The 13,208-nt window shown below is 38.1% G+C and overlaps 1 pseudogene; it reads right to left on the bottom strand.

Moving 5' to 3' along the window:
- Nucleotides 1-2,221: 2,221 nt before the first annotated feature.
- LOC107688636 (dynamin-1-like) overlaps nucleotides 2,222-13,208 on the bottom strand; it is a 28,101-nt pseudogene continuing 17,114 nt past the window's right edge.

Raw genomic sequence — 13,208 nt, 5'->3', positions numbered from 1 at the left:
TTATGAGAAAAAAAAGTCAGAATCGCGAGTTCGTATCACGCAATTATGAGAAAAAAAAGTCAGAATTACGAGTTCGTATCACGCAATTATGAGAAAAAAAGTCAGAATCGTGAGTTCGTATCACGCAATTATGAGAAAAAAAAAGTCAGAATCGCGAGTTCGTATCACGCAATTATGAGAAAAAAAAGTCAGAATCGGGAGTTCGTATCACGCAATTATGAGAAAAAAAAGTCAGAATCGGGAGTTCGTATCACGCAATTATGAGAAAAAAAAGTCAGAATCGGGAGTTCGTATCACGCAATTATGAGAAAAAAAAGTCAGAATCGGGAGTTCGTATCACGCAATTATGAGAAAAAAAAGTAAAAAAAAGTCAGAATTGTGAGATAAAAAGTCGCAATTCCCTTTTTTATTTTTTATTCAGTGGCGGAAACGGGCTTCCATAGAACTGATTCTCACTTACATTTATTTATTTGAATTACTGTTCACTTTTTTCATGTAATCAGTCGCAGAAAGGTGCAATATAACATTCAAACATTAATAAGCACTATATTAAATCAGACCATCCCAAAAACTTGTTAAACATGTTGGATTTGTAATTCTGTCCTGGTGATTATTAACAAGTAAAATAAAATAACATAAAATAAATAAAAAATAAAATAAAAACCATTTAATAGAAGGCAATATAAAAATCGAGAGGAGCAAGATTAAACTTGCTTAATCGTTAAGAAAGAAAATATGGCTGCAACATAATGAAAGTGTCAGTGAAGCAATAGGACAAGTAACATGGTATTTTTTAAGATAAACATGCAGGGCACGTGTATTGAAGGGTTAAGAACTGGTCAGATGCTGGTTAAGGCTTAGTTGTTACTAGTAAAGGCAAAAACATGTCAGTGTCATCTAGCATCCATGTTTATAAATGTTGAAGCAAACAGTGAAATAGGCTGTTTATACTGACAATCCCTGTGCATTTTATAACTAGTGTTATTCATTCCTAAATTCAGAATATATGCTGGAAATGGAATACATTGGCACCACATCTGCGCTCATGTGAATGTGAACGGTACAATTATTAGATCAATTTATAATGTTTCTGATGTTCATTCCTAGTGTATATTTGTGGAAGAGGAAATACTCTTTCAAGTAAACATGTGATATGTATGTGGACTGTGCTTGTGTGCATGAATGTGATATAGTGGCAGAGGGGTCAGTGGTTTGCCCCTGTCTGCTGATCGCCAGTGTTAATGCTCAGTGAGCAAGTCTCTGTTGGATCAGGTGGGGGAGGCTGGCACTCTCCGACTTCAAAGATGACAACAGACAGATTGATGGATGCAGACGTACAAACAGAAGGACAGACAGACAACAGGGGAAAGGACACACAATTAGGAACAACATAAAAGAAAATGAAGACAAAGGCAGTAACAATGAACACTGAAAATGAACATATACTACATGATACACAAGGTGGATTCGTCAGAGAATTCATGAACTACAAAATCTGTGATGCCATGTTATTAAACACCCACAGGAATAATAAATCGGATTATAATTTACTTCAAAAAAAATAAAATAAAACTTGGATTAAATCGGTTTAATCCAATTCACTTTCAAGAAACTTGGGGTTGATGTTAAGTATCACAAGTAAACTAGATGCAAGTTAGCAGAGCCATTACTGAACATTTGACATGTTAAGTCTCACAAATAAATACTTTCTGTAAAAAAAAACTACATAAATAAAAATAAATAATAATAAAGTATCAGGAACACACATCACACAAAAACATAAACAGCATGTCATATACCAAGTATTAGAAAAACCTATATGTGTTAAATGGGATCTGCCCCAAATTAAATTAAATTAATAGCTAAAAAACTGACAAAGAATTAAAAAAAATATTACAAAAAAATTACATTTTGTAATTTAATCTAATTAAAAAAGACAAAGAATAAAACTTTTTAATTAATGTTAATTTATGGTGACTCAGAAACAACTATTTCTGCATTAAATTTAATTTAATTAAATCAAAAATATAAATTACAAAAATACAAATGAATTTGTGTTAATTTATGATATAACTTAAATACAACAATTTCTAAATTAATTAAATTAAATATTAGTAAAAAATTAAATATTATTAAATTAAATTGATTTAAAACCATGGTAACTTATGGTAACTTCAATACAACTATTGTTAGAAACTAAATTGTTCAATCAGGTGGCATCTCTTCCTTATAAAATTAAATGGCAGTTCCAAGCATAGTTGAAATAAAAACTTTAGAAAAATAAAATACTCTGAACAAATGAACTGACAGAAATAGGCAGGTGTACTCATATCTAGTGAATGGTAGGTGTCAGGGAACAGCAGAGGATAACACATTTAAAGATGGAACCATGCAAGGACGTGGTGATGTCACATAAGGACAATATGTCGGACATACCAGTTGCGTAACTCCTCATTGGTCACTGATAGAAATTCTGAAAGAATAACCGGAATCATTGTGGAAGGGATTTAGTGGGACTGAGTTTGAGGAGAACATGGGGCGACAGAAAAGAGGCAATGGGAGGAAGCAAAAACCTATCATCTCCATCATGGTTTGTCCCTTTTAATTGGTCTGATTCCCTTATATTTTCCTCCCAAACATGTATATCGACATGAGAGAATTATCTCACAAAGCTGATGCACTGATGTTACTATATATTATATACAAACAATACATGAACTTAATGAGTTAAAACAACATTTGAATGAATATGCACTTGGATTCATGTCAAGGAGATGGAGAAAGAAAACCAGCAGAGTTGAAAAAATGTGTGAGTGGTTTGTTAGTGAAGGTCTCTGAGTTGGACTGTGTGTAGGAGTGTGTGAGGCTGTGAGCTGAGAAAAAGTAATGGATTGTGACAGGTGAGAGAAGTAGAAATAGCAGGAAGAGTGCTACTGATCTGTCTTTCTTGTGTTAAAGACCAGGGATCAGGGCAGGGCAGAAGGGCTGTAAAGAGTGTAAATGGAGGGTAGTTTGTAGATCATTGCTCTCAACAACATTAGCACTTGTATTACTCCCCACAGTAGTCAAAACACATTCTGTATTTAATTAAATTAAACATTTCAAAGGCCATTTCATTTGCATTTGCACCATCTGAACAATTACACTGGAACATTATTACTCTTATTTATATGTCAGTAATAATGATGGTAATAATAATAAATATGATGGTAATAATGTTCTGCACAATTACTGTATGAACGAACCTCCTCTCTGACTCACCTGGGGACACCTGGTGGGGCGCGGTTGGGACGAGAGGGGACCTGGGGCCCGGGGCCGCTGAAGGGGTCAGGAGAGGCTCCAGGTCTGGATGGCACAGGAGGTGCTCCAGCGGTAGGGGGTCCTGGGGCGGTGCGTCCACCTGGACGAGGGGGCCCAGGTGGGGCCCGACGCTGGGGAGTGGGACTAGACATTGGAGATCTGATGAGAAAATAAATAGAATATTATGTTAGCTTGAGAAAGAAAACTATCTATCTATCTATCTATGTATCTATCTATCTATCTATCTATCTATCTATCTTTTGTCCTGTATACCATCTTTCTTTCTTTCTTTATCTGTCTGTTCGTCTGCCTATCTGCCTGCCTGTCTGTTAATGATGCTTATGATGCCTAGTAACATGTTACTGCTTCAATCTTAAAACTACTTTAAACCTTAAAACTTGAACAGGCTTATTAGGACAATACAATACCAAACACATATTAAAGACCTCATGAAATCAGAATTGGGGTTTTGTAGCAATATCAAGTACAAATAATGGTTTAACTTGGCTAGGATAAAGTAAAGGCTATTGGCTATTTAAAACTGATTAAATATATATTTTAATATATACTTTAATATATTCCACCTCAATTTCCTGTTTCAGCATGAAATACTGAACAAATGAAAGGCCATATCATTCAAATTCTTAATTGAAATGTAAGTGTACACTGAAACTCACATCAAAAACAAAGTTGATTTATTAAAAAAGATGACACAATACCTGCGCCCTGAAGGTCCTCCTTGTACCTGCAGCCAGGAGTCATCCACCGGCGGGGGCATGGCAGTGGAGACGGTGGTGGTGCTGATGTCCCAGATAATGTTGAGGGCCTCTTTCAGAGCGTGGTACATGCGCAGCATCTCCTCCCTGTGCTGAGCCTGTTATGCTGACTCCTACATCAGAGAGTTCTGGTCTCCACATGAGTACAAGTTAGCCAGCAACTCAGCATGGATGAATTCCTTAGTCTATGTGAAGAGGAAGCAAGGAAGAAGACTAAGAAAAAAGTACCTTGCTAGCTGTATTTGCCTGGAACTGCAGGTCTATGAAACATCCAGTAAGAAACCAGTAAGACCCTATCTTATTTGATTCTTATTTGATATCAAAATGTCACGGTAAACACAGCTTACGTTGTTGATCATGAGATGCATAATGGTCTTGGGCATGAGGTCCCGCACAGTCTTGTTGACGATGGCCATATAGGAATCCACAAGGTTCCTGATGGTCTCCACCTGCCTCTCAAGATGAGGATCCATGGAGTGCATGAAGCCATCTGAGCCGTTCTCCTCACTAGCGTCACTCTGCTGAGGACCAGCAACACATATTGATATTTACATATTACTGGCACTAATAAAATTAGGGACACGATGAGGAACAAAAAGTGGAATAATGAAGCAAATAAATTAAATCCTATCATGAGTAATCCAACCACTAGATCACAGTTAATTTGAAAATTAGTTTCCAGGCATTGATCTCCGTCCTCAACCAGTCAATGGCGGGGTTTACACCATCATTTCAAAGCATTGTTAAATACAACACATACTGATATTAAGAGAGGAATATGTTTGCAAATGTCAAATGTTTGAAGGAGGGAAAAATAGATCCATTAGAGAAAAACTTACCTTCTCTTTATCCTGCAGATGTAGCAAAGAAAGCACAGTAAGTGAAGTTAGTAAGCTATCAATGTTTGTAAGAATTGCACTGGTGATTGGTTATACATGTGGCAGCTGTTACAGCACAGTAATGAGTTAATATGTTAATATGACTGGGAGGTGATCAGTGGAAGCATTCACATACAGTGATGCGCTCTGGGTAAACTCCAGCTCGTAGGAAGGATGCCTTCCAGCTGTCCACCTCCTCCTGGGTGTCACAAGCCAACTCAAGTTGCCTATAGTCTTTATACACGTTCCTAAGACAACAGTCCAGCAACATGCATGAGCAATGAAGTCATATTGTGCTTACGAAATAAAAACGACCAGACAATAGTGTCATTTGAGATGTATTACTAAATTACATAAATCAGTATTAAAAGTATTGTTATTATATATGTTTATTATGTGTGTTCATTTTTAGTATATATGCACCTAATCAGCATATTAAAATGATTTCTGAAGGACCATGTGACACTGAAGACTGGAGTAATGAAGCTGAAAATTCAGCTTTGCCATCATAAGAATACATTACAATCATAAAATATATTCAAATAGAAAACAGTTTTAAATTACAATTTTAAATTGTATTAATATTTCACTGTATTACTGTTTTTACTGTGTTTTTGATCAAATAAATGCAGCTTTTGTGAGCATTTCAAAAACCGACCCCACATTTTGAATGGCAGTTTATATTAATATTAATTATGCATTATGGATATTAATGTATTTCTTTATTTTGGAGAGCTCTGCAGTGAGTAAAACATTTTCTCTAACCTCTGTTCAGTGTTAAAAAGAGCAAACACGTGCTTGCTGGACATGAAACTCTTCTCTATATCTGTGAGCTTCAGGTTGTCCAATGGCAGCATGTACTTCTTCCCTTTCTCCTGCAGGGGGCAGTAAGCACAATGAAAAAGTTTTTAAAACTATCTATCTATCTATCTATCTATCTATCTATCTTTTGTCCTGTATACCATCTTTCTTTCTTTCTTTATCTGTCTGTTCGTCTGCCTATCTGCCTGCCTGTCTGTTAATGATGCTTATGATGCCTAGTAACATGTTACTGCTTCAATCTTAAAACTACTTTAAACCTTAAAACTTGAACAGGCTTATTAGGACAATACAATACCAAACACATATTAAAGACCTCATGAAATCAGAATTGGGGTTTTGTAGCAATATCAAGTACAAATAATGGTTTAACTTGGCTAGGATAAAGTAAAGGCTATTGGCTATTTAAAACTGATTAAATATATATTTTAATATATACTTTAATATATTCCACCTCAATTTCCTGTTTCAGCATGAAATACTGAACAAATGAAAGGCCATATCATTCAAATTCTTAATTGAAATGTAAGTGTACACTGAAACTCACATCAAAAACAAAGTTGATTTATTAAAAAAGATGACACAATACCTGCGCCCTGAAGGTCCTCCTTGTACCTGCAGCCAGGAGTCATCCACCGGCGGGGGCATGGCAGTGGAGACGGTGGTGGTGCTGATGTCCCAGATAATGTTGAGGGCCTCTTTCAGAGCGTGGTACATGCGCAGCATCTCCTCCCTGTGCTGAGCCTGTTATGCTGACTCCTACATCAGAGAGTTCTGGTCTCCACATGAGTACAAGTTAGCCAGCAACTCAGCATGGATGAATTCCTTAGTCTATGTGAAGAGGAAGCAAGGAAGAAGACTAAGAAAAAAGTACCTTGCTAGCTGTATTTGCCTGGAACTGCAGGTCTATGAAACATCCAGTAAGAAACCAGTAAGACCCTATCTTATTTGATTCTTATTTGATATCAAAATGTCACGGTAAACACAGCTTACGTTGTTGATCATGAGATGCATAATGGTCTTGGGCATGAGGTCCCGCACAGTCTTGTTGACGATGGCCATATAGGAATCCACAAGGTTCCTGATGGTCTCCACCTGCCTCTCAAGATGAGGATCCATGGAGTGCATGAAGCCATCTGAGCCGTTCTCCTCACTAGCGTCACTCTGCTGAGGACCAGCAACACATATTGATATTTACATATTACTGGCACTAATAAAATTAGGGACACGATGAGGAACAAAAAGTGGAATAATGAAGCAAATAAATTAAATCCTATCATGAGTAATCCAACCACTAGATCACAGTTAATTTGAAAATTAGTTTCCAGGCATTGATCTCCGTCCTCAACCAGTCAATGGCGGGGTTTACACCATCATTTCAAAGCATTGTTAAATACAACACATACTGATATTAAGAGAGGAATATGTTTGCAAATGTCAAATGTTTGAAGGAGGGAAAAATAGATCCATTAGAGAAAAACTTACCTTCTCTTTATCCTGCAGATGTAGCAAAGAAAGCACAGTAAGTGAAGTTAGTAAGCTATCAATGTTTGTAAGAATTGCACTGGTGATTGGTTATACATGTGGCAGCTGTTACAGCACAGTAATGAGTTAATATGTTAATATGACTGGGAGGTGATCAGTGGAAGCATTCACATACAGTGATGCGCTCTGGGTAAACTCCAGCTCGTAGGAAGGATGCCTTCCAGCTGTCCACCTCCTCCTGGGTGTCACAAGCCAACTCAAGTTGCCTATAGTCTTTATACACGTTCCTAAGACAACAGTCCAGCAACATGCATGAGCAATGAAGTCATATTGTGCTTACGAAATAAAAACGACCAGACAATAGTGTCATTTGAGATGTATTACTAAATTACATAAATCAGTATTAAAAGTATTGTTATTATATATGTTTATTATGTGTGTTCATTTTTAGTATATATGCACCTAATCAGCATATTAAAATGATTTCTGAAGGACCATGTGACACTGAAGACTGGAGTAATGAAGCTGAAAATTCAGCTTTGCCATCATAAGAATACATTACAATCATAAAATATATTCAAATAGAAAACAGTTTTAAATTACAATTTTAAATTGTATTAATATTTCACTGTATTACTGTTTTTACTGTGTTTTTGATCAAATAAATGCAGCTTTTGTGAGCATTTCAAAAACCGACCCCACATTTTGAATGGCAGTTTATATTAATATTAATTATGCATTATGGATATTAATGTATTTCTTTATTTTGGAGAGCTCTGCAGTGAGTAAAACATTTTCTCTAACCTCTGTTCAGTGTTAAAAAGAGCAAACACGTGCTTGCTGGACATGAAACTCTTCTCTATATCTGTGAGCTTCAGGTTGTCCAATGGCAGCATGTACTTCTTCCCTTTCTCCTGCAGGGGGCAGTAAGCACAATGAAAAAGTTTTTAAAACAAAGCAAAAGAGAACACTACCAGATCAGGGACCGCCTACTGAAGAGTTATTATAGAGCAAAATCGTTTATCTGAACCTGTATTTGCTGTAACTATATGGCAAAAGCAGAATACAATACTTAAACTGCTAGCCTCGCACTACTTTATGATCGCATAAATCTGTATGAACACGTACACGAGGAATTAAACACCACAGTTAGTGCTTACATGTCGGGCCCATCAGCTATAACACTAGAGGGTCATCAAGTACTTGTGATATGAGTATTGATTCCACACTGGAAGCCTGCAATGGCACACTGAGTATCATGCTTTATGACTCACACACTTAATCAGCAACACACAAGCTAGAGACGGAAATCCTGTATAAACTGAATTAAACTCTGCTCTTAAAGATTAAAGTATGTGTTTTCCTCAAAAACCGAAAGGGAAGAGAAAAAGGTTGATTTGTCATTCTGATTGATGCTTACTTCTTTTGAATATAAAAGTGAGAGTAGAGAGATGACACGAAGTGTGTAGGAGAGGAAGTGAAGATGAAAACACTTGCATGCTAACAGTGTGAAGCATCCACATATTAGAAGAGTAACCTACTTACAAACCACCAGAGGAATGCACTTCAGCATCAACACAAAATAATCAGAATATCGGTTGTACTTAACAATTGTGAATTTATTCATATTGTGTTGCAGATTTGTTGTGGCAAATAAAATGGTGTCTACACTAATTGTGGTGTAAAAACAAACATGAAAATGTAGCTATAAAATGTAAAGAACATTTTTCACTGATAACCCAGCTTAACTACATTTTTCAGTAGGTATACAGTAGCTGTATAGTGTAGCTTTCACAGAAATAAGCAACATTTGGCAATGAGTAGTGATGTAGTGTGACAAGCACTATATATGTCAGTCCTGTGTTCCCCCATGTTCTCCCCATTACCTAGTTTCTCCCTCGTGTCAATTATGTTCGTTTCAGCTGGTTCCCGTTAATTTCCTTTATTAGTCCCATTACTTAAGCCCTGTGTCTTTCCATGTCTAGCGCCCGGTATTGTACGTCTAACCCCAATGCTATTTGTGTGTTCCTGCCCGTTCCATGTGTGTATTTATTTGGATTTAATAAAGACTGTGATGAACTCTGAATCTCCTTTGTCTCCGCGCTCCTTCGTCTCCTCCACAGTAGCATTATTGTGACAGAATACCGGACCCAAACAATAGAGTAAGCGGCGCCCCTTCTCCCCGGTTTTGTTTTCCCGTTTATTGAAAGTCTTTCCTATTTCTCCCCGCGGCCATGGAGGTCGCCGCAAAGTTCTCCGCCCTATCCCCAGAGATCTCCCATTCATAGAGTTCGCCCGGGATTTCTGCGGGATCGCCGTGACTGCGGTGTTAGATGACGCCACCATCAACTCGCTGTTCTGGATCGGTGCAAATTACTACCACCCCGTTGACGGCGTCCTGAACTGCCTGATCTTCCATAGGTCCCGGAACGGGTACCGCTCTGGAGGCCTGCCGTCCCATGTAGGTCTGTCCTGAGGGGCCTTCAGAGCGCCCACCCTCCCTCCCCCTTCCGGGAGGGGGGAGTAATGTCAGTCCTGTGTTCCCATGTCTTCTGTTTTTCTCCCCATGTTCTCCCCATTACATATTTTCTCCCTCGTGGTTCCCGTAAATTTCCTTGATTAGTCCCATTACTTAAGCCCTGTGTCTTTCCATGTCTAGCGTCCAGTATTGTACGTCTAACCCCAATGCTACGTGTGTGTTCCTGCCCGTTCCATGTGTGTCTTTATTTGGATTTAATAAAGACTGTGATGAACTCTGAATCTCCTTCGTCTCCACGCTTCTTCGTCTCCTCCACAGTAGCAGTATCGTGACAATATAGTTGTTTTTTAAATATATGCTTTATATATATTTGCATCTGAATGGCCTAAGGTAATAATAAAATACGTAAAAAGACAGTGGGTTTAGTGAATCACTTCGTTCAGACAGTAATCTGATTTTTTTTTAATTGTCCTTTTAAATAACTTCATTGTCGTTAGCAACTTGTTCTTGTTAGCTTGTAGTGATATTAATCACTTTCTTTTAAAAGGGTAGCTTTACTGTTGTTTAACTACTTTCAAATTATCAGTAACTTGTAGTTAATGTCTCCAATACTGCATGCAAGGTGCTAAATGCTAAATGCCCATCTCTCTTTTTTTATGTGATCTTTCATCCAGTGAGCTGTTTCAATTTGCAGCCTGTTTCTAGCTAATTATTTGAATAAGACCACCTCTGAGCTATATACGGAGTCCAAAGCAGCACTTCACGTGCCTCTGTGTCGACACGGAAGAGAGGGGTGGGTGAGCAGTAGCTCATTATCATTTAAAGAGTCATGCAACGAAACGGCTCGCTGTGAACAGAGCTGTTTTTGACAAGATAAAAAAGGTGTTGTTTTACACAACAATTGAGGAATTTTAACCAAAGTATGTTACAGACATTTCATGAAGACGCTAAGGCAGGGGTGGCCAGCGTCGGTCTTGGAGAACCACAGTCTTGCAGAGTTTTGCTCCAACCTTGCTCACCTGCCTGCTACTTTTTAGTAACTCTTAGACCTTGATTAGCTTATTGATTACTGGCTTTAAATGGTCAAGAGAGTAGTCAAAAGACAGTCACTAAGTGACTTTATCACACTAGTCTCATGTTAACACATATAATGTTGAAGTCATAGCTTCTAGACTATTCATAGACTAGTCATAGTCTTCTACTGTAACTGCATTGCTGTAAAGACATTTTTGCTTGTTTTTACAAACTACTGAAAAAGACTGAATGATTATCTGTGGTAATCGGCAGCATGGCAAAGATGCTGTCGATAGAGCTGACCCTATCTTGAACCCAGAACATTCCTTTAAGAACCTCGGAAATTCAGATTGATTTTCAAACACAAGGCTTCAGAACCGCTGACCGAGCAGACGGTGTCGTCTTGTGACAATAAACTTTCCACCCGAACTGAGATTAATGTCCACAAAAACCAATGTAAGGGGAGCCCAAGGACGGATCAAACGGCATGAGGATGATTAATGCCTCTTGTTTATAGGTCACCACTATGTCACCGTCTCCACATTTAATAAGAACCCTCCTGCATTTCAGAGGAACATTCTGCGGTGAGCGTGAACTTCAGCCCTGATGTAAACTAACTTCTGAAGCACCTCGTCTACAGGCATGTTTTAAAATTTGAATATGTGTGTGTGTGATCGTTAGGGGGGCCGTAAGCCAGTATAAAGAGCCCTTTATTCAGTACGAGCAGAGGAAGTGAGCTTCAGAATAAATAGCAGCATGAAGAGAGGTACAGACCAAAGGACTACACATCTGGATATATTACAATTCCGTCTCCATGCCAAGAAACTCAGTCAGCAACACCACCCACCCCCCCCCACACACACACATAAACATACACAGATGTCAGAATTACATCTCAAAGCAAACGCTGAGTCTGGCAGGTCTTCATCAGTACCAGCTTTCCTCGTATTACTCTTTTGTGACCTCTGACCTCTCACTTCCTGTTTAACGAGAAAAGAAACATAAACTTAAGGCGGGGGGGAAAAGGAAAAAAGCTCCACCTCTTTCTCTCCCTCTCCCTCTTTTCAGCTCTTCCAGGAGTCAAAATTCTGCCACGTCGATTCTGAAAAATCCACATTTGAAAGTACAAAAGACACTGTGTGTTACAAACTAATGTTTGTGATGCAAATGCTGCATATCTGATCATTTTGTATATCTTTTTTCAAAGATTTTGCCGCTGATCTGAGAGGGATTTATGAGTCGACGGGGGTGAAAGGGCCAGGAAACCCAACGCTTCTTGCCACCCACATTCTTTCGCCTTCTCGTACTACCATCAAACACTCAGAGGTTTTAAAGGACCCTCCTCTCTTCCTCCTCCCCCACTCACCTCTGTTGGCATCTCACACATTCGGACATCCAGCCGAACAGAGCCAGAGAAAAAGAGAGACAGAGACGGAGAAATGGATGGATGATGGTTTTCGGAGGACAATCGGAATGTCTAATGCCAAATCTGATTGGCACAGATGCATGGACTTTGAGGTATTTTTTGTCCCTTTGAAGGATTTATGGTTTACATATGGTAGAATCAGATCTGAAAGTTTGAAGTTAAGGAGGGACAATGGGCTGGACAGATATTATCAAACAGCTAGACAAACTGAAGGAAATTTAAATGGATATATTAATAAAATATATAAATAATAGATGTGATATTACCGCAGCAAACGGCCTGCTGTAAAGCAGCATTTTCATGATAATTCTAAATTATTGCTCAATAATAAACTTTAACTTTCTCATCTCCTTTTCTTCCACGCTCACTTCCAAAAAATATTTGGAAAACAGAACATTTGCTTATGTGAAAGGGTGTGGCTTTCACAAAAACAAAAAAAATATGTTCATTAACACAATATGTGCATGTACATGTTGAACGTCATGATCTTTAATGTTTTGTACACATTCATTTCTTAGTGCTGTTGGACTCATCTCATCTCCCCGTGAAGCGTCATGCCCGCCCCGCTTTCCCAGTGTTCAGACTACCTGTTCAGGGCGTAGAGATTGTACAGTAGTCTGCACATTGGTTAGGCTGTGTGGGGGGTGCACACACATCAACTAGTTCTGTTCATCAACAGTCTCGTCATCATGTCTCTGTACGTCCATGGAAATGTGCATGCCTTCATGTGCGAAGAAATGTCTGTGTATTTAAGTGTCTTTGGGGAAGTGGATTACACAGCAAAGTTAGCAAAATCTGACAAAGCATTCCCTCAGCAGAACCTCCTCAGCAGAAACATCAATTAAGTTATGCAAATAATTAAGTTAAGTAAACAATGCTTACTTGCTTAGTAATGTTTTTTGTTTTTTTTTGCTATGCAAAACAAATTCTCTCTCTCTCTCTGTTTATATTTTTATTTTAAAAATGTATATATAGATATAGATATATTTATATCTATATACATCTCTCTCTATATATATATATACCTATAT

The sequence above is a fragment of the Sinocyclocheilus anshuiensis genome, unplaced genomic scaffold (genome assembly GCF_001515605.1).
Source record: "Sinocyclocheilus anshuiensis isolate Anshui unplaced genomic scaffold, SAMN03320099.WGS_v1.1 scaffold805, whole genome shotgun sequence".
Lineage (NCBI taxonomy): Eukaryota > Metazoa > Chordata > Actinopteri > Cypriniformes > Cyprinidae > Sinocyclocheilus > Sinocyclocheilus anshuiensis.
This window is presented reverse-complemented; position numbering and strand designations above follow the sequence as displayed.